Here is a 10,693-nt window from a genome sequence, read left to right as displayed (position 1 = left end):
AATCGAGAAAAAAAAATCCATGAGACCAGAATGACTTTATATAAAGAAAATTGAAAAAAATTACAAAGTTTCATTCTAAAAAAAACCTAATATTTTATAGATGAAGTTGACACAAAAAAAAAGACTAAAAAAAAAAAGATTGAGTTGTTGGTTGGTGAAATTGAAAAAATATATATTTAATTAAAATAATAAAAATAAAAATAAAATCAACTTAGGTTAACCTGTTAAACTTATAACCCGAGTCAAGAGAATTAAAAAATCCATAAAAAAAAATTGAAAAAATTTATGAAACCCAAATAAAAAAGGACTAAAATAATGAATAGAGTCAACTAAAGTCAACCTTTTAAACCCGCAATCTAGATCATAAAATTGAGATAACCTTATGAAGAGTAACTAAAAAAAAAGAGTTAAGAATCTGAATCTTATACCAACTCAATATTAAATGATAAAATTAAAAAAAAAGTAACCCAAATCAACTTAGGTTAACCTATTAAATCTATTTTCTGAATCATAAAATCAAGATAAATTCATAAAAAAATATATCAAAAAAATTATGAAATCTCACTTCTAACATATTTAATGTTGAAGGTTGAAATTGAAAAAAAATAAATATGTAAATCTATGAGACCGATATATAATCTTATAAAAAAAATAAAAAAAAATCACAAATTATAATTTTTAAAATAATTTAATATGATTGGAAAAAAAAATAAATTAAAAAAAAAAATAAAATTGTTAAATTATAAAAAAATAAATAAAAATTATGAAGCACACTTTTCACTTTGTTTTGTGCTTGTTAATGAAAGGATGTAAACTCAAAACAAAAGCTTTGATAAAGCACAGCCGTACAGGAAAAAAGAAAAAGGAATCGCTAGAAGGAGGGCTTGAACCTCCGACCTTGTGGTTAACAGCCACACGCTCTAACCAACTGAGCTATTCCAGCTGATTGATGGGTCATTCCAACATCATTTAGATAAACAAATGTAGAAAAAGGTTGATCTTTACTTGGAAAAGTTGAATTTTTCACTTATTGAACTGCCGTTTAGAAAGCACAGATACGGATACAGAATAGCATTGCTGATAAAAAATTGCATGGCAATGCAAGTATTCGTCAATTTCTTGGATTTTAGGACAAGATACATGATTTTTATGTTATTAAAAATCTATTTCTTCCAAGATGAAATAGTAGTTAGAATTAATGTTACGGATTCAATTTATTTGCTGCTTTAAATGTTAGCAAGGATAGTGAGGTTATGTTTTGTAGTGTTTTAATAATATATATTTATTATGTTAGAGAATAATATAAATTATATTCTGAAACCTCACCTAACAATTTAAGATTGAGATAGTTTTTTAACATGATATCAGAATCTTGATGATCAAATATCACGAGTTTAAATTTCAACATCTTTATTTATTTGATAAAAATTAAGTATATGATAATGTAAGTTTGTGAAAGTTTAAAGTCCGGAGGGCTTTTACTTGAAGAGGTGTGTTAGATAATAATATAAATTATATCTTAAAACCTCACCTAACAACTTAAGTTATTGGGTTGAGATGATTATTTGACAAATTATATGTCTAAATTTGGTTATATATTATAAAAAATAAAATGTGCAAAGTATTAAAAAAATAAATTTATACTAGTGGAAAGCTTTTAAGATATCAAACACGATCATTTTTTTTAAATGTCCTTAGAGTATTCAAAATAATATATTGTTATTTATGAATTTTAGTTATTATTTAAAATGATATCAAACACGGTCATTCTGATATTAATTTTATATATTATATCATTAAGAATATCTCACTTTCAAACCCACTATTTAACTAAATAGGGCCACTTGTCCACGTAAAGATGCCATTGGTGAGCAATATTTTAATGTCCAGCAAGTTAAAGTTTTTAATTTTCAAAATTTCTGTAGTGATTAAGAATATATATTTTTTCTTTTATTTATTTGATTCAAACCTTGAAGGTGGTTTCTAAAAAAAATTATAATTCATTTGTACATATTAGGGTTATCATTGCTTCAAATAATTTGATTTCAATAAAATAAAATCAACAAAATAATTTTTTTTAAAACTAAATTAAAAGATGAATCAATCTAAACAATTCAGTTTTATATTTTTAAAATTGAATGAATTTAATTTAATTTATGTATTTTTTATTAGGTTATTTTTTATAGGTTTTAATTTTAATAAATTTTTAGTTTATAATGAGGTTTTTTAGTTAATTTTAACTTGATTTAATTTTTTTGCTTTGATTTTTATGGATAATTTAATTAATTTTTCACCTTTATATACTGATATAAAGGATACAACTTTAAAATTGTTTAAAAATAATTTAATTTTAATTGGTGTACAAATTAATTTTAAAAAAACATTAATATAATAAAAAAGAAAAGAAAAGGCCACGTGGTGATCGGTTCCTGCCAAGATTTGACGCAAAAGAACGAGTTTCTCCTGAGGCTAGGGGGTGTGGTGATTGCGTTTAGAAGTAGCAAAGCCACGTGGCTGATTATTTCAACTTCACGTTAACGACTGCCGTCTCCCATTTTAACAAACTCTAACCGCCTAACAACGTCAACGGCACGTCAAGAGTTTTATAATTCTTGTTAAGGTTACATGAAGGCCCCTGAAGTTCTTTGAAATAACGCAACTGCCATCATGTGCTACACGGCCAAACAATCAACTCCACCTCCACTTCTGATTTCCCGATGTGGCTGCTTTTGAATGATGATGTCTTGTATTGTAGAAGAAGGATCAAACAGAATTTGACTTCTTTATTAGCTTTTTTTTATGACCTTGAACTTTTAGTCTTCTTGAATTTGATCAAATTATATGGATTAGTCTTCGATCTTGTGTTCAATTCTTAGCTCTAGGGTTTAATCATTCCACTATATTTTAAAAAAGAAATTATTATCTTAAATTTCATCCAAAATATTTTTTTCCCTAAATAATTAAAATAATTTGATTTGATTTTCACTGTTAAAATTAAACTTATCCCACTAATTAAACTTTAAACAAACTATTTATATTTATGAGTTCTAAAACAACCTTGCAAGGAGAAGGAATTGATTTAACCAATAATTGTGAAATTCAAACCTGCTCGGTAAGCTTATTCAAGATCTAAATCAGTTTAATTGAAAAAAAAAAGTAAAGAAAAACACTAAATTAACTCGTTTGAAAACTTGAGTTGACTTATTAACTTAATTAACTTGAGTTTGATTTATAAATGATCATTTTCGATTCGGTTTGGTTTGGTTTGGTTCGATTTTTATAAAAAAAAATAACTTGGTTTCAGTTTGGTTTGGTTTTTTAGAATAAAAACTGATTCAAACTTATTTAGTTTATTTTTTTATTTGGCTCAGTGTTTTTTCAATTTGTCTCTATTTAGATTTTACAACTATAGCATTAACAATAGAATTAGATGAGGGATTGCTTTCACACAGAAGAGAGATTAGAATTTAGAAATACTATCGGATGATTTAAGGTGAAAAAAATGCAAAGCTACTAATATAAATATATTTTTTCGAAGATGGTTACTAACAAAATATACTCAATAGGGTAAAGAAGTAATTCCATTTGTTCAGAAATTGATTCCGTTTACTAAAATGGTTGAAAACAATGTGTCGGTATGGCATAGTTATCTGAAAACATATAAGTGGACATAGTCAAATGTCAGAGTCTTTGGTAATCTCTTGGCAATAGAGCATTATCTTCTTTTTTTCTCACTTCTCGATGCTAAAATATTCCCATCAACGTTCACACCTTAATATTGAATTAGTCATGAAATTTAAAACTTGATACTGTGAAAATAATTATTTTTAAAGTATTTTTTAAAAAATAATTATTGAAATGATATTTTTTTTATTTTTTAAAATTTATTTTTGATATTAGCATAATAAAACAATATAAAAACATTAAAAAAATATCAATTTGAAGAAAAAAAATTTAAATTTTTTTAAAATTATTTTAAAACATAAAAGTAAACAGATTTTTAATTAGATACGTGTATCAAACACAACCCTTTTTCATTAATAGGCTGATGCCTGATGGAGAGAAGATATCATGAATCTCAATCTTAATTGTGCTTTCAACACTTTTAGGAATGCCATTTACTCTTAAGATTTTGCTAATAAATGTGATTTTCAAACATCCTTAATTTAATATTTCAATTATATGCTTGAGATAAATTTTTTGGCTCTTGGGATGAGAGAAAGAGGATAAGAGAATAGGGGGTGACTGTGTTTATTTTGTATATCTTACTTGAAAATATGATTGTGGTTTTTTTCAAAGTATTTTTTATGTTGAAATACATTAAAATAATATTTAAAAGTTATTTTTTGAGATCAGCACATTAAAACGATTCAAAACATATAAAAAAAATTTTATTTTTAATAAAAAATATATATTTTTAAGAACGTTGTTTGCACAACGTTTCCAAACGGTTTCTTAAGACTCATCCAGCATTTTTATACTTGTAAATTTCAATTTTAATAAAAAGAGGTCAATTTTTCATTTAATTTCACAAGAAAATACAACCTAAGATAATTAGACCTAAACACTTTCTCTGTTTTCCCCTTGTGATCTTTTTGTGTAAGAATTAAATAAGATCTATATAGGCAGCTAAAAATCATTATATCCAATGCTTTTATAGAATTAGGTTTAAGATTCATTCCATGCTTGCATGTTTCCTTGTCACGCCTACGAAATTAAATTTTATTTCCTTCACGAACACATCATGTGATCTTCACAACTTGGTATGTTCTTCCTTTTGAGGCCAGTAATAATAATAATTAAATAAAAAATAATAACTAATAATCATTACATAAAATGACAAAATACCAAGAAAATTATACATAAACGTCAAAATAGCGTGTGGATTTTGAAAGTTTTTTTCTCTTAACTTGGTCCAAGTCAGTCGTCTAAAAACAATCCACACATGTAGATAGATCTTTCCCACCAAACTTTGTTGCCCTCCCTTCTTCTCTTACGTCTCAAATTCGTATCTTCTTTTGCTCTGCCTCCATTTCTTACCTATATAAAGAAACACACACACACACTTCTTCCTTGCCCTTCAAAAACACAGAATCATCAAGAGAAAGTCGTCGGACGATTATTCTTCAATATTCTCAGGGAAAAAGATGGAGCATAGAAGAGGAAACAGCAACAGCAACAGCAACATGAAGAAGGAAGATGGGGTTGTGGAGGAGCAAGTGGGATTTCCAGTTCATAATCAAGTGAAGAAGATAAAGCAAGAATCTTGTTACAAAATCTTGGATTGGTTACCGGCCGGGCAGCCTGAAATGAGACCTGTTATTAGAGAGTTCGCCGCCAGATCGCATCAAGTTTCTCGCTCTCCTCTGGGATTAGCAGGCAGGCCCATCTCCGTTGGGGATTCATAAGAGTTGTGGAAATAATCTTGATGATCATGGCGGTTTAGGGCTTCTTTTCAGTAGCAAGAAAGAATCCACAGGGTTTTGCTTTAGCATCGTTCTTCTTCTATGGTATCTCCCCTGTTTTTTTCTTTTTTGATATTTTGTAAATAACGATTAAAGTATGTGGTAGTTTTTATAATTAATTCTCAGTTTTGATGAACTCGTAGACAGTTCTTGGTTCCTTGCTTCGTTCCACCACCACTCCTCATAAATCTTGAACATATTTATAATAAGGAAGGGACATCTTGCCGTTATCTTAATTTTGATTTTTAGCATAAGGTTATAATTTTATTTTCTTGGAAATATTTCTGTTGTTCTTTTTTTTAATATGATTACCTTAACTACCCCATCATCGTCCGGGTGGTGAAAAGTCCAATTCATGGCCAAGTAATATGCCCTTTTTTTTTTTTTTAACTAATTATTAATTATAAATAGAAACAGTTGTTCTTAGCTAAATAAAACTCATAATCAGTAGTGATTCGTTCTCCAAATGTGTAATATCAGAAGAAATTGAACCTGGATTTTTAATTGAAAATTAATTCAGAAATCTAAAACTCATAATCAGTCCATGATTTTGATGCGATTAATATACTTCTGTAATATGCTTTTTCCACTTGAATAATGACAGATTCTCAAATTAATCAGTGCTAAATAGTCCACAAAAACTAACCATCAATGGCTGCACCATGGCCCATAACCATCAATGGCGCGGCTGCGCCATGGTTTCTTATAATCCTAGTAATAACAAGAAGAACTCCCGATCTAAAATATTTAGAAGGGTGTAATTTAATTTATTAAATTTTAAATTTATTTTTAAAAATTATTAATTCGAGTTTTATAAATTTCAGAGTTATTAAAAATTTATATAATTATTAATTTTAAAACTCATAGAATTAATTGAAAATACACGTAAACTAGCTTGAATATCTATATTAATAATAAAAAAAAACTCCGGTTTAATAGTTTGGCATATATTTCCCCTCTGCAGAGTGTTGACCCAATTTTATTTTTTTGATGGAGATAGGAAACTTCGAGAAAGAATAACAACCTTTGAGAATTAAATTTTTAAAGCATTGGCAAAATAATAAAGCATGGTTTAGCATTCCGATGCCCCTTTTTATTAGTCCATAATCAAACATGTCTATAATAAAATCCAAGACAGTTAATTTATTATTGTTTTCCAAACTTAAGAGAATCATGATTTCCTTATAATACAATCCGAGGTATAAATAAACCTAATTATTACTTACCGTGTTTTTTTTTACCAAGTTTTTAATAATGTTATTTTAAATATGGCAAGATCTCTTCCTCTTATTTTTTGTACAAACAAGATCTCAATTTAAAATGTTAAAAAAAAAATTCAATCCTAAATATTCACGAATAGTTTCCCTTTGTAGAAACATTGATTTTTTTATGTTTTTAAATTATTTTAATATGGTAATATCAAAAATATATTTTAAAAAATAAAATATATATTATTTTTATATATTTTTAAATAAAAAATACTTTAAAAATAATTAACGACACTCTATTCAGTCTAATCCAACCCACGAATCCAAATTACACAGGTGGAGTGTTGATAGGCTGAGGTCCAAGGACAAACTACAATGGGCTGTCTCTATTTCTTGAGTTTGTTTCTGTAATGGATTTTTCAGTAACACATAAACTTGAAACAGCCATGATCTGGTCATGTTGTCTGTCCTTGGACAGGATCCCATTGTAGTCTGGGACCTATCTTTTTAAATTACAAATGTTCACAAAGAATTTTCTCTTTTAACATGTATGCCCCCTCTTTTGAAACATGACATAATAATAATAATAGCAAAAGCAATGTTATTAAACCCAGTTTAACCCGATAATCAATCAAGGACTTAGCTAACTTGGCTTTTAAAAAAATCAACTCGGAGTTGACAAAGTCGACCTCATAAGTCAACCTGAGAGGCTGAGACATGATTAAAACTTATTGATTTTTTTTAAAAAAATTTCTAGGTTAACCTACCTGCTTTGTAATCCAAACCTTTCCGTATTGAATCGATCTCTAGGCTAGTTTAATCACTATTTTAAAATCTAACTTAATTGGACAGGTTAACCCATGGATGCCAGGGCATAAATCAGGCCTAGTTACAAAAAAAATAAAAGAATAATTTAACTTTGGAGTGACCTTTCAAAAACCATGGTTGACTCGCGACTCGGTTAGCTTAGGAAAAATACAATCAAAACTCGTTAATTTTTTTTCTTTTTGAACTTATCCTTAAAATGATAATTTTGTGTTTTTTATAAAACTAAAAAATTAAGTTGATCATCCATAATCTTGAAACTTGTCCTAAATCAATCTCCTGATTAAGTTTTAAAAACTATAGTTTAATAATTATAATATTATAAGGAGAAACCTGCTGGGTGTATGTTTGGAATCTAAATATCATGTAGTCTTTCATCAGAATTTTTTTATTTTTTCCCTATGAAGTGGATGCTTCTCTTTTGGAGAGGCTGTACTTTTGTTTTTATTTATTTATTTATTTTATGGGCAGGGCTCTTAGTTCATGAGCTCAGTATGCTGTAATTGGATTTTTCTGTGACCATATATTATCCAATTACCAGCATAAAATCCAGCTGTGCTTTTCTGGGCCTATATTTCTGACTGACATGCATATTGTTCCAAGCCCGTTATGTCGTGTTACAAATAAATCTATCTTCCCTTCCGTGGTCCTTAGATCTTAAAAACCCAGTACTCATTAGATAGGTGGCCCGTCCCTATCGAATTGTTTTTTAACGTAAAGACAAATAAACAAATGTTGTTATTAAAGAAAAAAAAATCATAATCATTGTTTTTAAATTAAGCTTCAATTCTGAAAGAAATCCTAATAATTTTACTGAAGTTGTATTAAAAAAAACATAAAAACCTTAAAAATACAGGTTAAAATGAAAAAGGTTTCAAAGGACTAAAGATGCTAAAAACATGCCTTGGCACAATACTAAAAAACTTGAAAATTTGTTCAAGGTATCTTTGAACTTGAAGTTTTAATTATGTTTTAATTAAGAAAAGTGAATTTGAGTTTTTCAAATTAAGCATTTTTGATGCCACATTGCAAGAAACTCTTGGAAATGGACCCAGATGTGCTTTTTCATAAGGCAAAGTTTTTCACTAATCCCTTTTAATTATCTTATGATAGAATGGATAAATACAAAAATAATATAAACATGTTTAGTTGAAGAAATAGAAGCAAAATAAATATTTCTAATATAAATATTTATTTTTAAATGATAGCCAAACGTTACTTTAAAAAAGACCAAAAATATATGATACTTGTTCAATTTTAAAATTTTTATGTGGAGGTTTTAGGTTTATATTTTTAAAAAAGAGATGTCATGATTTCTTATAATATATCACGTAGTCCAAAATTGATTGGATTCTACATTAGGTTATACCAAAAAATAAAAATAATCATTTTCTTTTTTAAATTTTCACCAAGTGTATAGAAATCGCAAATGGAGACACCCATTTTCTCTCATGCCTTCCACATAACCATGCACCATGTAATGTTAGCAGTTTCTTTCTTTTGTTTGTTTCTTTCTACGATGGTAGTGATTGTCGTTTCGTCTGCTGAGTAAAAGCTTCAAGAAATGCTCATGCTTTAGAGCTTCCTTACATTTTAAAATTAATATATTAAAACAATTTAAAAATAAATAAATATTTTTTTTTAATATTTTTAAAACACAAAAATAAAACAGCATTTTAGGACACACTCATATTTAATGATCTTATCTACTTTAGGATCGATAATTAAAGATTCTTAAATGGAAACCTCACATGGGACGATGTGTGCTTTCTTATGTGGTCCGATCTCATTGGATTTTTGTAGCGCGGAATTAGAATGGAAAAGGAGAACCAACTTGGTTTCTTCGTCATGGTTGCATTAGGACATGATCCTCAATTCACGTTTGGTTTCTTCGTCATGGTTGCATTATCCTCAATTTTATCAATATTTCTCAAAGATTAGACATGTTCTAATTTCTCTTCCTTCCGAGAGACTCGCTTCTCGTGGACATTGGTAATTACAACTTGATCATCATAATTTTTATTTTTATTTTTTTATTCAAATTTTTTTACAAATTTATAGTGTATTATAGAGAATTATATAAGATATAAAAACACACGAGAACATGTATGGATGAAAATTTTAAGAATTGAAGTTATTGAATAATTAAACTAATGTTTTTTAGTTCTTAAAATGATTTTTATAAGTTAATATTAAAAATAAAAAATCTAAATAAAAATTATTTTAATATATTTCAAATTAAAAAATATTTTTTAAAAATACTATACACCACAATATCAAACAAATTAAATTCATCTATGTGCTCCTTGATCACTGAAATTAAGAGCAACCTACTATTGTTGTTTTCTATACAGATAACATATGGTTTAATTATGGAGAAAAATAATGATATTAATAATGGAGGACTATGAGAATATCTTTTAATGCAAGAAAAATATTGAAGAACTATATTATTATTAACAAGAGAAAATGCTAAGAGCATACCCAAAAATATTTGAAATGATTTCTTGCATGATTTAAGGAATTTTCTCCGATCTCGTGAGATGAAATTAAAAAATAAAACTAGAACTACATCATTATTATTAACAAGAAAAAATGCTAAGAGCATACCAGAAAATATACTATTAACCTTTGTTAAATATGGTAACCATCAAATGATCACTTATTATAGTTAATTATCTTCTAACTTTGATAACTTTAATTCGAATTCGAGCCATTTAGAGTTTCGCACAAATTATTTTTAAAGTAATTTTTATTTATAAATATATTAAAATAATATATATTTTTATTTTTTAAAATTTATTTTAGACATTAATATATTAAAAAATAATTTAAAAATATAAAAAAATAATATAAAATTTAAAAATATTATTAAACTGTAATGCCAAATAGAATCTTTATCAGAGGCAGTATAACATCATTTGTTTTTAAGAAAAAACACAACCTTTGTATTAGATTAAAAAAATTGAAAATATATTTTTAGGAATAATGTATTCAGAATCTAAAGAACATAACAAAAAAAATTTTAACCAACTTACCAGCTTTTTATGTGGTCTCAAGTTCAAGCCTTGGAGTTGCTCATATGATGGCCACTGGAGGCTTACATGGTCGTTAACTTCAGGGTTCGTGGGATTAGTGCCCTTTAAATTTCATGATGCAATCACCCTCACTGTACAACATACACTTGCGAGCAGT

General features: G+C 27.3%; 1 non-coding gene and 1 pseudogene across 1 annotated transcript; one reads left to right on the top strand and one right to left on the bottom strand.

The window, feature by feature from the left end:
• Nucleotides 1-869: 869 nt before the first annotated feature.
• TRNAN-GUU (transfer RNA asparagine (anticodon GUU)) lies at nucleotides 870-943 on the bottom strand. Its single transcript has one exon. It is a non-coding gene; the product is annotated as a tRNA-Asn (tRNA).
• A 3,992-nt stretch (nucleotides 944-4,935) lies between these two features.
• Nucleotides 4,936-5,601, top strand: LOC118044298 (uncharacterized; annotated as a pseudogene).
• Nucleotides 5,602-10,693: the final 5,092 nt, after the last annotated feature.

Source organism: Populus alba, chromosome 12 (genome assembly GCF_005239225.2).
Source record: "Populus alba chromosome 12, ASM523922v2, whole genome shotgun sequence".
Lineage (NCBI taxonomy): Eukaryota > Viridiplantae > Streptophyta > Magnoliopsida > Malpighiales > Salicaceae > Populus > Populus alba.
Note: the sequence above shows the minus strand (reverse complement) of the source record. Positions and strands in the feature narration are given on the sequence as shown.